The 18,509-nt window shown below is 44.9% G+C and overlaps 1 protein-coding gene across 1 annotated transcript in view; it reads right to left on the bottom strand.

The window, feature by feature from the left end:
* LOC112565738 (sine oculis-binding protein homolog) overlaps positions 1–1,002 on the bottom strand; it is a 93,735-nt gene extending 92,733 nt beyond the window's left edge. The window contains 1 exon segment of the mRNA XM_025241427.1: positions 261–1,002. The gene's annotated coding sequence lies outside the window, so the exon portion shown is untranslated.
* Positions 1,003–18,509: the final 17,507 nt, after the last annotated feature.

Genomic DNA, 18,509 nt, shown 5'->3' with positions numbered 1-18,509 from the left:
CAATTAATATTCAGCCTGGCACTCTATCCCTCAGCCTCTCTTTCATAAATGTTTCAAAAGCTGACCTTCTGGTTCATTATACAAAATTTTATGTGTTGTATAATTATTTATAATTTTTTGAACTAATCACCTATCAAGATTTGAACGATCTTATTTTTCCACACTATTAGGAGAATAGGATGCATGTTCTAATTAAAAATCCTATCAGACTGAAAATAGTTTATACTGTGTTTACATATCAGCCACACGGTAATACTCACGCATGCTCAGTGGATACCTCTCCATGCCCTGACTATCAATGGCGCTCGGCATCCTGTCAGCTGCTGCATCCATACAGCCCTCAGGTCAAGGGAGGGAACTGAAAACGTACAATTATTCATAAATCGCTCGGGGTTTTTTTTTTTCCTTCTCTTTCTCGCTATTTTTCTCCATGTCTCCCTCTTCTCTTTGGTTTATTTTTTTTTTCACTCTCTCCTCTGCTTCTGTCGCTGGTTTTCGCTTCTACATGCCTCGCTGTCTTCTTGACATCATCATCTATCATCTAGCTTGACAAATTTTGCATTTATTTTATTAGTAGTAGTAGTATTCACGACTACCTCACGCTGTATTCATGCACACTGACCCACGCACGATCCTGTCACCTCCCTGTCCACGTGCAGACGACTTTGACCCCAGAATCTCGATAGAATTTTTCCCAGAAAATATTGAGCACAACTCAAGCCCGCCATGGGTCTGCCTCCTTGTATCCAAATTATTTTGACGTCACGCAATCCACGCCATATATAGACGTCACGCTCTTGTATTTACGTCAAAAGTTGAAGCCAGGCAAGAATGACGTATCAGAGTGCGGACCTTGAAAACGTGTTTGTGATTGTGTCTCCGCCTCCCGACTACATTCCTCCCGACTGGGGCGTTGGCCATTGTTGCAGTCGGTGACTCACAACTTCTTGTATTCTCTCTCGATGTGCGTGCTCGCTTGATGCCCCTGTAACCATCTTCAAAGTTGGGTGAGTTGTTTTTTATAAATTTGTATCTATTTTGGAGGCGGCCATCTTTGTCATGCGCAGTGCGTCTTAGTTCGCGCGCACTCCACATCGATCCCACTTGTTGTGTTTTGCATCCTGAAAGGAAAGTTTGAGCAAACGGCAGACAATAGTACCCCGGAGCTACCCTAGAAATCACTGGAAAATTCCACAAGGTGGGTAAACAATGAGAAGAAAACTTACTTCAAGTGTTGCGTTGAGCACGTGGAGAGGATGCATGAAGAATAAACTGTAATGTAAATAATTTATAAAGGAAATGTTTTATGAGAAAAACAGTTTATTAAATTAGCTTGGTATGATTCACTTTATCCAGTTTCGCTGTTTATTAAGTATATTCTCATTTCATCTTCTTCATCTTCTTCATCATCTTATTATTATTATAATAATAAAAACACGATCTCCAGTTTAAATGTTGAGAACATGGTTGTTCTGCAAGGTTTGTCTTTCCATTTTTTTCTCATCCATTTATTCTCTGTGTAAAAATAAATTTTCCTTACAAAATCGTTAAGTTTCAAATTAATTTGATACTTTTTTCAGCACATTTTATTCCTTGCACGAAGGAGTCCTTAAAGTGATTTTTTTCTCTTTTCTACAATCTTCAATGTTTAAGTCATTTTTTGTTTGTTTGTTTGTTTGTTTGTTTGTTTGTTTGTTTGGTCTGGAAGCTCTGCCCCCTACTGTCTGACGTTTATATTAATTTGTTCTTGATTTAAAAATCAAACATAGGAAGTTCAACTCATTTTGAGTGCGTGCGAACGCAACTACTCAGGGCGCATGACAATCGTATCGTCCTCGAACCTGGATACAGGTGTATCGATCACTTACCTAAGATAAACAGGTACACAAAGACAGGGAGGAGTGCGAGAGAGAAAGGAAGGTAGGGGTGATCGGAGTGGGGGGTTCTACCAACTACAGAGGTGGAGGGAGGAGAATTTTAACGAGTGAGTGAGGACTAGCGGCGAGGAGGGTTCAGGACAGGTGTTGGTGTGACGTCGCTGGTGTGTGCGGCCTGCCACAGGTCCGCCAACAGGTGAGTCGCGGTACCTGCCACCCAACCTGGCTTCTGATTTCACCGTCGACCAGACGCTAGAGACAGGCACACGACCGTCACCCTGACAACCCACACTGTCTGAAATAGTCATGATGCTTTGTGTCAGTATTGTGTCAGTGGGGTCTTCAAGAAAGGAGAATAAGGGTGGATTGGGTCAGAGTTCAAACGGCACCCTCCCTGACTGAAAACCCTCAACTGAAAAAGAATAAGAAGCAACAGCAGCAAAGGGACAACAAAAAATGATGACGATAATGATAATGATGATGATGGCGTCGTGTATACTCTAGCCCCCGTTCACTGCTAAATAACTCATTCATTCAGTGTGTACGTCATGAACAGTTAGTTTGCCGCCATCATCCCTACTTGTGTGCACTTTGTCAACAGTTGGTTTGCCGCCATTAGCTTAATACTCGAGAGAGTGTTCTAGAAGTGTATCCTCTGTTCACCAAGTGTAGACTTGTAACCCACAGTTTTTGCCTGCCATTAGCCCGGCACACTTGGAAAGGTATACTTGTTTACTCAGTGTAGACTGGATGAACAGTTGGCTTGCCACTATTAGCCGTGCAGTTTGACAGGTAAACCTGTACGTCTCCTCCCGCCCCGGTCCCCCCTCCGTCACATGCGACTCCAACTCATTTCCTCTCGGGGCAATAGTTAGCGTTTTTCTGGAATGACGACCCTCCACTCACTTCTGGAAGTCGCCCCCAAAACCACACAGGACGCCGGGGTAAGTGGTAGTCTACCGGCCTTGTGTTCACTGTACACTGTACACATGACTCACAAAGCTTTAGTGGGAAACAAAAACAAAAACAGTTTCAGACTTGACTCCAGATGTCAGTGTACACAAAATAAATTTTGTTTTCTTATCGTTTTAGATGACGATGTAAAGGAAACCAAGCGAAGACACGTTTGGTTTCGGGCAATGATTTGTGTGAACGGCTAAAGGTTGTGCTGTGAACGAATGAAGGTTGTGCTGTGAACGGCTAATGGTTGTGCTGTGAACGGCTAAAGGTTGTGTTGTGAACGAATGAAGGTTGTGTTGTGAACGGCTAATGGTTGTGCTGTGAACGAATGAAGGTTGTGTTGTGAACGGCTAATGGTTGTGCTGTGAACGAATGAAGGTTGTGTTGTGAACGGCTAATGGTTGTGCTGTGAACGAATGAAGGTTGTGTTGTGAACGGCTGATGTTACCAAGGAGCCCGACTGTCGTGTAACAACGGCGACAAGTAAACGCTCACATGTTGCTAGGCAATAAGTCAGTTCATAGTAACTACAGTTTGACAGATGACTGTGAACACAAACTGTTATGTCCGTCTTGTCGAAAAGTTTTTCACTTTCTGTATTTTCAAGAAGAGAAATAATTTAATTGTTTCTAATTTGGGAAGCGACTTCAGGAGAGGAGCTCTTGGTCTACTTGGCACGCGACCCGAGAGCACAGAGACTTGTGTCAGTGACCGAGACTTGTGCCAGTGACAGAGACTTGTGTCAGTTTACTGCTAGTGACAGAGACTTGTGTCAGTGACAGAGACTTGTGTCAGTTATGTCAGTCTACTGCTAGTGACAGAGACTTGTGTCAGTGACAGAGACTTGTGTCAGTCTACTGCTAGTGACCGATACGAAGATGGAAAGAAGTCTGAAGTCTTCAACATGGGACCTGGACCTACTCTTCGTGTTGTCTTCCTCGAGACCGCTTCCAGGAGGCGACTGGTGAGGACAGGAAGTACACGTGGCTGTCAGACGTTTCGTGCAGTTTTTAAGACTGGCACTAAAATGGAGTTCCCCACATTTCCAGAAAAGCAGAAGGGAGAGAAAATCGCAGGTAGACCGTGAGGCCTCGCGGCGAGGCAATTACCTCCGGACGGTTTAGTGGCGAAGTCAGTTAAGAGAAACCGTTTGAAGTGAAGTGCATACATGTGTGCATCCTGCGAGAAAGGAGGAACATGTAACTGCACTCCTCTTACACTCCTCTGTGCCTGCCATTTGCTGACAGAGTGAGGACACGCGCCGTTTGCAAATAGTACCGAGCAGGGATAACTAATGGGCACGCGGCGCCAGGAGGATCTATGTGTGACCAGCTGACACAATACTGTCATAAATATTTTGTTTAAATGTCGATAAAATTCATGCGATATTACATGGCCATTGCCTTCAGCTCTGCTTATGAAGAATAAAGTGAACCCGCGAGTAAGGAGACAGTATATATATATTTACTACCCGACAACAGACAGCAAAACAGTAAAATACACAGCAGGGATAAATATAAGGGAAGTTAAAAATTCAAATATACATAATAAAGACAGGCTGGTTGACAGATGGAGTAGGACAGGTAAAATTCACCACCTGAGGGAGAACATGAAGTTACAGGCCATCAGACAAAAATTTGTCTTGAAGGGCGGCCTTTAACCCGAGTGTGCGTGAGTACAGTCTCTCTCTCTCAGTAAGTGTTGAACTTGGCTAAGGTTACCCATGACCACTACGTCTTGCCAGCTATGACAGCGCCCTCTGATGACTGTCAGGGAGGGAGAGGAGGGGGCGCCACTCGCTAAACTCACCGGCCGGCGCTGCCATCTTGAATTAATGCGGGTAGGTGGGCTCATTACTGAGAAACCTTAGAGAGGTGGCAAAGCATGACGTCACAAGGCTGTCGCATTCCTGACCACCACCACCACCACCACTACCACCACCACCCCACCAACCCCGTGTCAGGGCCGAGTATCGAGTAGCTGCACCCCTTGCCTGCGTTCCCCTCCCCTCATCCTCATCCATTCCCCTGCGGTGCTGCACAGACCTGAACAGTTAGGAAGCAGGTGGACGTGCATTCACACGCTCAACATGCACGCACGCACCTCGACACTGTCGCACGTGCGGTGATCAAAGATGTGGAGGGAATCGGGGTAGGGGAGGAAATTACGTGTCTGGCGGGGGGAAACACTGAAAAAAAAAACCCTAACAACAACACACACAAACGATAGATGGAGGGAAATATATCGACACCTCGTTGGTGTGTGGAGAGAAAGGACGAGGAGAGGAGGGAAGCATGCGACTCTAGTGAACTGAGGAAAGAAGAACGTGTTCCGCTGTCTGCGGGTGCTGAGGACATGGAGGACAGTGTGAAGGATGAAAACAGTTCTTTTCTGCGGAAGTTACGTACTTGATATTCCCCTCCTCCCCTTCACCCACAATGCTAAGATGGCGACACGAGAATTTCAACCTTGGAGATCAGTCACGGGTAAACTCGGTGACATCGTGCAGGCTTGACCCACGACTTGAGTGGATCTGACCAGGTGACGTGCCGTAACCACTTGAGTGGAACTAATCAGGAATAGAGCTACGTATCCTAGCGACCTGAGTGAAACTGTCCTAACACCTCACCACTTTGACAAGCGGCCATTACAGGTGACGTCACTGACGTGGAGCAGTTGGCGGGTTTTCAGGTGTGTCACATGTTTGTTTCCGTACTCCAATCGCTTGTGCACAAGTGTGTGATGTTTATCCACATGTTGACGCCCCTCTGTGGTTTATCATGGCTGAGCTCGTCAGCAGGTGGACAATGGCGGCTTGCTGTCTCTACTTGTGTGTGACATCTTCACACGCCCTTCTGACGTCATGCCACACGGCACTGCCGTGACCTGTCAAACCACGTCAAACGCGCGTGTTTCAGGTCGTCAGACGCACAGGGAAGGCAAGGGATGTAGGAAACTAAGCGGAGAATAATACAAAAACAACAACAACAACAACAACTAAAAATATCGCTCCAACATAAAACCAAGTAAGATTGGAGAGAATCTTGCAGTATCCCAGAAAAGTTTTTTGAAAAAAAAATTATTTACAAGGCACGCAAGAGCACAGAGCATAAGAAAAACAAATGGAGTAAAAAAATAATAAAAGGGTAGAATAAAATTTTTAAAAAGCTTCAAAACAAAATACAGAGTAAAGGGAGACAACCCACTCTATAAAATGTAAAAAATGTCCTGGTTGGCCAATTGTCCGTTTTCATGTAACTAGAAACCTTAAAAATAACTTCTATTTCCTCTATCTTCAAATTAAAAATAGAAACATCGAAAAGTTTTGAACCGAGAGCGTAACGCGCTTCCTTTACAAAACTTTGCACGGTAGACTAGAATTAAGGGCCTTTAGGTGGACGACCATCCCGACGAGTCAGATCCTCGGTGATGAACTGGCGACAAGGAGAAGCAGAAACATGAGCACCACGCACGAGTTTTCGCGGGAGGATTGCGTGTGCACGTGATCTTTATTGACACCTATTGACGTGTGCGCCGAGTCCTCATTGACACCTATTGACGCCACGGTTGTCCTCGCTTGTTTCTCCGGCAACCATTCGGTAAACGTGTTTTAGTTTTGGGCGTTTGTGGAATGATGCCACGAGGCAGACACGCCGTTAATTGTTTTTAAACACACCGAGAACATTCACAGTGTTGACTTTATATCTTACTCCTGTCATGCTTTCACTTCTCTTTTTTTTTTAACCTCTTTGCTTCTTCACTTTTCATTTGTTCCCAGTCCCCACCCTGTCTTTGCCACATCCCCTCCAAGAGAATTATGAAGTAGCAGCTACTTATCCCGTGGTAGCTGTCTTAGAGATGTTCTAGACTGTGAAAGAACCAAGTTTGGATGCTTTCTGGGTAATAATTAATCAAATATGTTAAAGGCGTACCCGAGCTTAAATTGTTTTAAATGATGGGAAAAATGGCATAATAGGTTAGCTTTTAGCAGGATTCTGACTCACATGTTCTAACGGAATCTTTTCCATCTGTTCAAGAGATACAAACTTCTGAAATGTATCGACTAAACCTCAGGGTCTGATGTTCCTGTGCACCAGACCCTCGGTGGCTCCTTCATGTCACGCGCAGTTCAGAATCTTTGTCAGTGAGGTATGATTTTCTGAAAATAAATAAATAAACGCACTGAACTGTTATATAACTGTTTTTTTCTTTTTCGACAAGTGTGAGTGATCTGATCGTGCGCGCATACTTTGTTTTGCGGTGATCTATAATTTCTGAATATATTGTCATAGCTTTGTCGTTGTCAGTAAAAGAAAATAAATGAGGACTTTTCTCCTCCGCACTACAACTATAATTATTATTCTTGTTTTGTTTTAAAAAATGGTCTCACGATCATTCCATCCCGATTTATACAACCTATAAAAAAGAACGGGTGGCAGTCAGGAACATTCTCGTTTTACTTCTGACCTTCTTTAGATGTTAGAGACCAGCATTCATCTCGTGGGAATGTGCTCCTCTGTTTTCTAGACCTTTCATTGTCTTTGCCTCCATAGCAGAATCTTAATCCCATTGTCACAAGCCCATCTCTTACCCGATTTTGCACATATATATGATTAAAGTTGCCTCTCACTCTCAGGCCCAAGTGGTCAGTCGTGCCAAAGCCTAAATACAGGCCTGGGGTGGACAAGAAGACATCCGCAGTTTCAATCGTCTGACAGATGTTGGTCCTACCTGTAATGATTCATCTCCCAGTTCCCTGGAGCAGTGTGACTGATCCAGGTTATTTCGATAGAGCCAGACAAGCCAACTTGGCGGACTTGCCAGTCGTGGCAAAACTAGCAACGGGACATTTCCGGAAAACCGTTAGCTTGAGTTTCTCGTTAATTAGACCGAGATCTTCACAGTTCTCCTCGTGACTGAAGAATGTAAGCTATCACGTGACGATACCATTGTAAAATATCTCTCCCCTCCCCCTTCTCTCTTTCTATCTTCTTTTTCTTTGGGGAGAACTTTGGACATTTGTCCAGTCTGGCAAGAGTTTTATGTCACGCTGGAAAATAGTAAAAATTAATAATAATTATTCTTATTTTTTTAGTGGCGTATTGGGCTGAATTTCTTTTGTAACGAGACTATGCCATCGATACCACTCATTTTTGGACACAAAAGATATGGTAACTTTTTCCCTGCATACATTGCATTCACGGACAAGACAGCAAGTGTCATGGCGGCCAATCATATTAGTACTTCCGGTGACAGGTCGCTTTGCCGGGCTGCTGGTACTGATGGCTTTCGCTGGAAGTGACTAAGCATTCTAACTGACCGCGTGCACCTGTTGACACCAAGACATTGTTCACTGCACCTTTTACAGCTTTCATTTATTTACAAACAAAGACAAGTTAAAAGTTGTTCATTGTGAGGACTTATTGTGTGCACGCTTCATTTAAAGTTTAAACACATGCATCTAATTGCCTCGCCTCTCTGTACTTGTGGTTGTTTACCTTAGAGCGGTTGTTTACGTTGACTTATTGTGAGTTTTGTGCCTATTATTAGACACGCTCTTCTTCTTCTTCATCGTGCCAAACTATTTTCTTGTCTGCGACCTTTTGGTTTTCATCTACAACCTTCTGTTGTCCTATCGACTGTCTGTCACCTCTACTGCCATCATGGTGTCTTTTTGCAACTCGTCGGCGAGAAGGTCACACAGTTGATGTTTGTCTGTCTTCTCTGATTCGTCATCATACATCCTGGCAGTCTACAGATGATTTCAATACTTTTTTGAGTATTAATTGTTCTGTTTTTATCTCAGATTAATAATAACTTGAGATTTGAACCATGAGTTGTGTGAGGTTAACAAGTAAAGTTAATCTGCATTGGTGGGGATGATGATGATGATGATGATGGTAAAGGTCACAAGGATGCTGGTGGCGTGTAGGAGTAATGGAGGCAGAAGCAAACGAACAGGATAACGGTTGGGATGAAGGAGGGGGCAGGCAGTGAACGCAGGACGTTTCAGATACTAGCAGAATGAATTAAGATTCCGGAAAAGCTCTAAAAGACGACAAGGAGATGGTCGCATGTGAAAAAACATTTATCTGTCACAATTCGCCTGCCCATGATGAAGGAGCAGGAAGAGCGCAGGGCGTGACGCAGGCATCCCAGTGAACAGCGCCATCTATCACCAGCAGCCGCCATGCTGCGGCATACAGCGCACCAGCGCCACCCGACGGCCGTGACGAGCACGCAGGTGGCCACACCACGGAAGGGAGGAAGGGAGGAAGGGTAGGAGGGTGGAGAGGACCTGGGTGCCGGCACCAAGACACGGAGGGCGAGTTGTCGATCTCTGCATTCCGTGTTGGTGAGCGCAGCTCATCGTCTCGTGTGTCCGCCATGCCTCGCTCTCTCACATTTGATTCGTCCATATTTTGGCAGAAGTGTGGGTTGGGGATGGGGGATTTTATATCTGTGTGTGTGTGGGGGGGAGGTATTGAGGATGGGGGAGGGGAATAATATGGAGATCATGGACATATTTTAATCACTTTCTCGGTCTCTAAGTACATATACTTATCTTTCTCTCTCTCTTCGTCCCTTTCTTATGTCTATCATCAATCGACTTAATCATATTTTCCTAATAGTTCCATAGCTTTACATGAAATTCTCGCCTAACAATAGTTCTGCAGATTTCTTGTAAAAAGAAATTATGAAAACCTAGTTCTTGAAACATGCACATTCGGGTTGGTCTTTAAATGCTCATGAGGGAGAAAAGCGGGGATGTTGGTGAAGGGGAGGTAGGGGGTGAAATCAAAAATACTGTTCGACGAAATACAGTAGTGTCATGCCAGAGGGTCTTTTGAGTAAAGACAGCAGCTTTTTCAACGAAAATTGGTTTGTTGCCTGCGTTGCTCTGTTAGTAACCAATCAGAATACAAAAAGAAATTTTCACCCAGATGACTGGGTTTGTTCGCCGCTGAATAATATTAGGAAATAACTGTTTTCTTATTTAGTTTTTCTGTTAGAGTTTTGAGCATATCTTGCAATGATGACAACTAGTTTGTTTGACTTTTTTTTAATACACTTGAGTTAGCCTTTAAACCGAGGATGAGGTGCCAACCAGTGCAGCTCGTAGAAGAGCGATGTGACATGGCCAGCCTTCCGCTTAGAGAAAAAGAAAAAAAGTGCATCAGTATTATTTAAAGACTCACAGGAGAAGCCATCCAGAAGCCAACGAGGAAGACAATATATCATCATGAACTAGAAAAGTACATCTGGGATAATACAAACCCACAGGGGTAGCAACTGTTAAGTAAGGTCATTCTTTTTGGCCTACCTCCTACCCACCCGTCCCACATTTCTACCCAGTCGTAACTTATTTTTCCTGCCCCCGCCTCCTATGTCTGCTACTGCGTATCAATCACACTTTTCAATTCTTTTCCTAAACTTTTATTTCTTTCTTCCTCGACATGACCTTCTTCCCGTATACTAGCCCCGCCAGAAATATCTGCGCCAAAGATAGAAGTCTGTCCTTTCATTCCATTCACTAGTTTCTGACTTTTGTTTCCAAAGTTGAATGGATCAGACTAATAGAAATCTTTGTTTTCAAGTCAGGTCGTCGGGTACTCCAGCTGAAGACCTGTGGCGACTCTTGTCGTCTGCCAGACACCATTGGCTTCCCTACTCGAGATACCCGGTGTGACGGAGGTTTCGGGTATATCTGACACAAAAATGTCTGGAATAGTCATCAACACAGAGACAACACGCACGACCGATGATACACGTGTGATTTGAACTGCTCTTTCGGGTATCCAACATACCCCAGGTACCATCCGCTGGTGTCTACAGTCTCTGACTCATGTTCATCGGAGACAGGACGATAAGCTGGGACGGGTATTAATTTATTATTATTATTACCTGTATAACGTACGCAAAAATATCCTTTTTCGTAAGGAGATGGGCGGGTGGGAAGACGGGTAGGATCGATTTGCATGACCCGCAAACCGAAGCTGACCGTCGCAACGGAATAAATTTGATTTCAGGACGTTTGGAGGTGTTGACTTTCAAGAGTCAGGGTTGGATCGGTTCACACCTGGATTCCCCCTTGTCAGGTTACGGTCACAGGAGTAGAGATGTGTGTATTTGCCGCCTGTGTCAGCATGAAACAAGACTCTGGCTTGAGGCGCAGTTATAGGGCTGACTCATCTCTCAGGTCGGAGACCGCGTCGGTCGGGTGGGAGGTACGGAGGAGGAGCTGGGGGGCAACGGGAAGACACACCCCGAGGACCGATTGTCTGTCTGTCGACAGGATGCACAGGTGGCACCACAGTCGACAGGATGCACAGGTGCACGAGGAGTACACGTTGCTGCCCAGCTGCTTGTTTGTAATCACGTGCATCTGTCACGTGACTGACAAGCTGCGCCAGTTCGTGCTGATAGACTGAACTTGATATGGCTGAAGTCAAGGGAATACATTTGTACGAAAGTTTTTTCCCGGCAATATTGAGTTCCAGAATTCTGAATTTGATAAATAACATCCAGTGTCCCTACCACCTCATTTCTTTCTTTGGTCTCACGTGGTTCGTTGTCGCACCGAGCGGGTCTTCTGATCGTGTTGACCGCTGGTCATGTCCCGGATACGCTTCTTCTTTTTCTTCAAATTTTATTTTGACATCGAACTACACCAGTGTTTATATCTACACAAACTCATTCCAGTTTTTTTTTTGTTGTTGTTGTTTAACCGCAGAGCAGGTGTTAATGTAATCCTAGTCCCGGGTTCAATGTCCTATCCACCGCACCTGGCGATGCAGGCGTGACGAGTACAGCACGATCACGTGACAGATTTGTCATCTCTCCAGTCCCTTGTTTACAAATTTCCTAAACGTTTACGACACTTTAATAACAACACATGTAAATACAGACATTGATGACCAACTACCAACAGACTGTCAGTCTGCGATGTGCATTTGTACTTCGTTTCTTGCCTACACCCGAATGTATGCACATACCCATGCACACGCACGATCCCGGGGTATGAACACCCGCACCAGTACTAACGACTTCATTGCCAGCCAGTCCCACCCGCCCGCTGGTTCCGCCTGGCAATGGCACTGCCCCAGACGTTGTCCCCTGATGGGATTTGAACCCACAGCCGTGATGGAGCGGATTAAAACTATAGCTGGCCTGGGGAGAGAGTCCAAACAAAACACAAAACCTCTCTTCTCCGCACTCCGCACACACCTCCGTCTCCCGGCAGGACCCCCAGAGTATCCAGTCACTAGAGGGCGTGCGGTGAGCCTTACCAGGTCGTCCAGGCAACTTCCTCCACTAGTCTCCGATGAAGGCCATTCTATATGTCCAGCACATTTCCCTTCGGGGTAGCCCGAAAAACAGTTGGTAATGTACCCTAAATTCAGAGTAAGGGTGGTGGTGCTGACGGCGGTGGTGGTTTTATTCTTTCTTTCTTTTTTCCCCTTCCAACCACAATCCCCTGTCGTCTTCTTCCATCTTTCTTCGGAGCAGGACCTGGACCGTCTGGGTGCTGATTGACTTCGGTGTTGCCTTTCTGGCGGGTGCTCTGGCGGGCTGCCCTGCGTCTGGCGAGTCTGCGCGCGCGCATACCACGTGATAAAGGTCAGCAGAATAGGTGGGAGAGGTAGTTGGGGGGATGGGGAGGATTCCCAACCTTCGCTCAGAATCAGACCCAGCTGGTTGCCGAGTGTTTGGGTTAGACCTGTAGTAACAATTTTCCTGAAGTAAACCAGGTGTTGGACGTTAGAATTCTTTTTTCTTTTTTTAAATCTGAAATCTTAGTTCGTCTAAAAATATTTTCATAGAGTAGGATTAACCACAAGAAGTCAGATGAAAATCCTTTTCATTGACGATAACAAATGTGAATCGTTTTATGCTACAGAGTAGTTTAATAAGCAAAGGTAGGTAGGTTGTTTAGATGGGAAAGTGCTTCCACCCGAGGGCGATTTCGCACTGTGAGGGAGAGGGAAAAGGTCAATTTAATAAGCAAATAACTATTTTTCTGGTTTTATTTGGTTTGATTTATCCAGACTAAGTTTAGGTTGCAGACAGGTGTGTCCTTCCCAGGGTCCTGGTGTTTGTGATACCATCCGTGACGGCCTGACGGGTCACCTGATGTCACGTGTTGTGGTCAGGTCACAAGGGAAACTTCATGTCCAGAAAAGAAGGTGCCGATCGTGAGGGAGACACGTGATCGTCGTGACGAGTGATATATTTGTTGCTGAGACTGGACAAGGATGATAACAATAACGGCGATGACTATATAGACGACGACACGATGATGATGATAATGATGATGATGTCAAGACGAATGGATGAGGACAAAGAAGACTATGTTGACGACGAAGAGGACTAAGACGGTGCAAACAAACTCTAACTTTTTTTCGAAATTATACATTTCTGTTTATGTTGAATAAATGGTTAACGCATTTTTTAAGTGGATAAAAATAGCGATTCAGAAGACTGTGTTTCCAGCAAAAGTCTGATAGATGTTCACACGTTACCGCCAGGTAAACACCTTACCTGGTCATGTGGCATGCGAGCAAACGTGATTCATAAACACATGCCAACGACCGCCACGACACTTGACCCCCTTCTCTCCATCAGAAACAAACCGCTGCTACAGCAATAATAATAATAAGAGGCAACATCAAAAGACAAGTTGCCGCTATTAACTCTACTTAAGCCATCTAAGTTGTTGTGCTTTTTTTTTTTTTTTTGGCCCGATGTCAGCAAGCCGGAGCGATAAATTTTCATGATGGGTTACAGATCTCTCCTGGCTTACTTCCCCCAAGCTACCCGACCCCCAGCTCGCCATATCTATTTTACCACCACACCTAATCATTTTAATGCATGTGCGTGTGTGTTCGTGCTTGCGTCGCCAAAATGCGATACTCTCGGCAGTAGAGGGTTCGAATCTCGCTGCCGGCGGGTGTCAGGTGGACCCCGGGTGTGGACAAAACCAATCATCATAAGTTTTACTCGGCGGATTAATCACACGTCAGACTTTCGGCCACGAAAATGAATCGCCGGAGGCCAGCGAGGTTCGTGTTTCACACAGCCCTTTGTTTATTCTTGTGAAAAGTCTTTGCCTTGCTGATGTTCTGGGGTCGTCCTGCGAAGTCTAGCCTTATCATGTGATCATATAACCGACTCAGCTGTTGGCTGGCCTTAAATTTTGCTTATAGGCTTAGAGTTCTATTCTTCTGTAGGTTTACTGCGTGCTTTGAAAATACTTACAGTAAGTCATTTCAGCTGCTGGGCTGAATAAGGAATTTTCACACTTTATATGTGTTAATCAATCTTTAACTACACGTTTAAAAATTACAAATACTGTTCTTTATTATTAATGATTCTTTGGATACGAAACTGCACGCCGGTTGTGTAAACTTTGAGAATCACTGTTAGTTACCTGTGACCCGTGAATCCTGTTTTAAAGATGAGCAAATCATCAATTATGTGGTTGCAATGATTATTTTCTAAATTTTTATTTTGATCCACTCTCTAAAGAAATATTATTCGACTGCAACATTATCATCCATAATATTACCACTTGATATGATTAGTGCTAAGTTTTAAAATATTATTTTCTTAATTTAATTATCATTCTATTGCTGATTATATTGCTAATCATGATATTACTGATTATATCACTCGTTACTCTTAGAGATTAGCAATGTAATATCTGGTATTCCAATTATTCTTGACGATTTAGTAATAATGTCTGTTATTATTTTAATTGCAATAATATTTAATATAAGAAAGTCTTGAATCTTTTGTACACAGTGTCAAGGGACAGGTGAGCGCACACGAGGCTAGACAGGTGTAGAACACTCTTTAGTTCACATCCAGGTATGACAAGTTCGCCTGAAATATTTCAGCCTCGGCGCGAGTTTCAGTCTAGAGTTTCAGTCCCACCCATGAACATGATTCTGCATTTGAGGCTACATTTCGCAGCTTTATGTATGAGTCCATAACTTACACACGGGTACACTACCCGTAGGCTGGTCCTGACAGGCAGACAGGAGGGTGAGCTTCTTGACCTGTAACCCCAGCTGGAGCAACCAGGAACATCTTGTTGGACTCCACCTTGGATGTAGAAGTGATGTAGGCACGGAGTTGTGGAGTGGAGTGGAGTTGCCCCTCCTTTGAGAAAATATTCTGCAGGAAGTCTGTTGGTGAGGAGGAAGGAACTTGAAAGTTTCTTTAAAGGTGATCGTCCGCTGAAGGTTGCAGGGTCAAAGGTGAGCGCTGAGTGGAAAGACTTCGACGCCAGTTTGGGAGGCTTCGAAACCTTTATGAGAACCGAAGCTTGCTGCAAGCTTCATTCACTATTATCAAACTTTGCAGGAAAGTGGACATTTCCAACCACCAAAAATTCTCGAAGCAAATCCTGATGACAATGCTGTTGCATGGAGAGGTGATTAACCTAAGTGTGGTTTACCTGTCTACAGATGAATACTAATGATGCTCTTGTGTCGTGGAACAAAAACCAGAGAATAATAACCACGACTCCGCACTCCACAGTTCTCACAGCGAATAAAGATCAGACAATTAAGAGTTTCTCTGATGAGTATGTGCAAAGTTCTGGCACGTGTATATATTTTGTGTGTGTGCGAGAAAGAGAGATCAGGGGAAGATAATATGGAAAATCACATGACATGTCATTAATTCGAGAAAAAAAGTCAAAAAAAAAAAACCAAAAAAAAAACAGTATCTTATCGGTCCTAAATCTGAGACCACCAGGTCGAGGACACTCAGGTTTGTTTCGGGTGTCAGCAGTAACACGAGGAGGTTGACTGATCGGCCTCGGAATCAGCGATTGTACTGATAAGTTTACTGAGAGCGAATTACCGACAAGGCCCGTCAAGTGTCCCTGACGCCAGGATAATTGTGTTGCGAGAGACGGGCTGACAGTTACCCCACTCCACACCTCCACCCCAACCCACTGACAGGGGGGAATCACTCCAACGCTACACAGAGAAAGTCAAGTTTTAAAGGGATGCTGAGGCAGACAGCAACCACGGATTGCAAGACTGAGGGAAGGCGAGAGGGAGCACGTGATGGAGGCCAACACTGTGATCGTGGTAGAAGGTGTTCCAGGAATGAAATAGCAAACGATAATGAAAAATAAAAAAATAAAAAAAATAATGGAAACCCATCCCTGTGCTCACATGCAGACACACATGACACACAGACAGTCTGATTTCCTTGCGGCTGTCGTTGTGGAAATGTAAGACGCCATGACAGACAGACATCGACACCGGCTTTCGTTTTCCCGAGCGTCGCCGTGGAGAACACGTCACTCATCGACATACGTCACGACCAGAGGTGACATGTGCGCCGGCCAGCAGTGCACGCTGCACGTCAACATCAACAACAAGCCCTCCTCGTGTTGACATTCCACAGATCCCTATCTCTGTCGCCCGCCGACACTGCCCGCCCACTCGGCTCGGGTGTAGGACCGTGACAGGTTGTTCACATATACCCGAGCCCTCAGTCATAACAGGAGCCCGCGGTGTCGGTGGCTTAATCTGCATACACCAGATTCGATTGCAGAAACTGGATCGCCAACAGTCAACATCGTTGCTTGGCTCGTCCCTTTCATCTGGCGCCTCGTTGCTGGTCAGATTGGCTTACCGTCATCGGCTGACGGTCGTCGACGTCCCCCACCACGGAGTCCACCACGAGCGGTGTTAGCTTTAGAGGCTAATGTGAAATGTGAAAAGAAAATACACACGCTCTCGAGGTCATAACGTGAACCCCAGGGGTCACAATGCTATCTCTGTCTCTCGGGAGTCGCAATTTTCCTGCCTGAATAGGTCACATGCGCGCGTGCGTGTGTATTTATTTATGAGTGTGTGCGCGCACTTGCTTGCAAGAGTGGATTTCCTACCCAATCCCATCGGCCCTCGCGCGGGACTGAAAATCTTTCGATCAGATTCAATAAATAATGTGATCAGAACTAGTCGGAAACATAAGTTTCAGGCGATGCTATTATTTTGCAGGTACTGATGAAAGTCAGTAGTTAGTTGTCAACGGACTTCAAATAACTTGAAAAATAAAAAAAAAAAAAAAAATCAGCGCTGGAATGTTGAGAGCAAAACGTGTTGAGTGACGATGTTTACAGAAAAAAAATTGTTGAAAAACACTCGTTTACTCGGACTACATACTGTAGTAAGTATAAATTTTTCACCGACATAAGCTGAGGTGTATGTTGAAATATTTCTATTGTTCACTCATCTGTCAAAGTTTAAACAAACTAATAAAATAAAAATATAAATGGTAAATGTAGACGGAGCCACTGGATTAAAAAAAAATTAGCAATTAAACTTTTAACAAAATCTCTTGCAAAAAAAAAAAAATAATAATAATAAACGGTGTTTAGTTTCGAGTTGTTCAGTTACACGAGCTTCCAACTGCCATGAAAATAAACCGTTTGTTAGACTTCTCCGGAAGTAGTGTTTGGTCGTCCTTGTGAGTCTGTAGCCATGTAACCCTCAAGCTGGTGAGTGTTTACTGCTCAGCATTTAGTTCAGCTCGGAGATAAATCACAATGAAAACACAACTGTGTGTAAGAGTGATACCACCACACACACAGGGTGACGTGTACAGCTGTGTGAAGGACGGGGTAGGTAACCGGTAACCTGACCACCAGCCAGTGAGTAGTGTTGGTGGTGTAACTACTTCACTGTTTGGCAGTGTGGCAGGAACAGACCTGGCGGTACAGGATCTGTGGGCTTTTTGTGTGGGGTGGGAGCAGGGTGCAGGGTGGGGTGGGGACACCCAGGGCCCATGCGATCTCCACGTGTAACCCGAGGCCTGGCACCCGGCCAGTACAGTGCTGCGCCGCTGTGTGTTGGCGACAAGTCTTTCAGTTACGCACGCCTGCGGGCTTGGATTTCCACCTGACAACTTATCAGCCCCGACTTCCCGCGGGGATAAGATTACCAAGCAAGCTTAATCTATGTTTTATCGACTGCAAGAGACTTGAAAGGTAGAGGGCGAAAAAAAGAGAACTTGAAGAGAAAAGAAAGGATCCAAGCAGAAGATGGAGAGGAACTGTGTACGTCTGCAAAGGACGCCGATATCAAATGCGAAGACTGATGAGAAGAATGGGTTTTGTGTTTTAGGTTGTTTTTGTTGTTTAAAGGTCGAGGCTTATTGCTCGTTTCAGACATCCAAGGTCCAGGTAAGCCACGGGGTCGACGGTGATGCCGCGAGCGGATATCGGGTGCGGCGCGGTGACTGCTGAGTAACCTCTGTCAACGAGCTCTTCTTGCGAGCAAACTTGCTCATGCCCCGGAAGTAGAGAGTATGGCGTACCGACCAATCATAATTAAAGTTACACGCCTTCACGAGCTCACCTGTCGCACGCAAACGCACACATGTACTTTGTCATTTACTCAAGTGCACCCAACCATCCCATGACACCCTCACCCACTCCATCAGAAGGGATGGGTCATCGTCCTCAGACCTGGTGTAAAGTAAGATGGCCCGGTGCTCAGTTATCACTGATGTTGTCATACTGTGGCACCCTGACTCCTTACAACATGTAAAGGTCCAGACACAAGTTGATGTCAGGGATCAGTAATTATTCAAAAGCTTCTCTACTATATGCTGATCCATAAAACACATCGATGGTATACTTGG

This window comes from Pomacea canaliculata, linkage group LG6 (assembly GCF_003073045.1).
Source record: "Pomacea canaliculata isolate SZHN2017 linkage group LG6, ASM307304v1, whole genome shotgun sequence".
Classification (NCBI taxonomy): domain Eukaryota; kingdom Metazoa; phylum Mollusca; class Gastropoda; order Architaenioglossa; family Ampullariidae; genus Pomacea; species Pomacea canaliculata.
The sequence above is the reverse complement of the archived record's forward strand: the minus strand, read 5'-3'. Positions and strand labels throughout refer to the sequence as shown.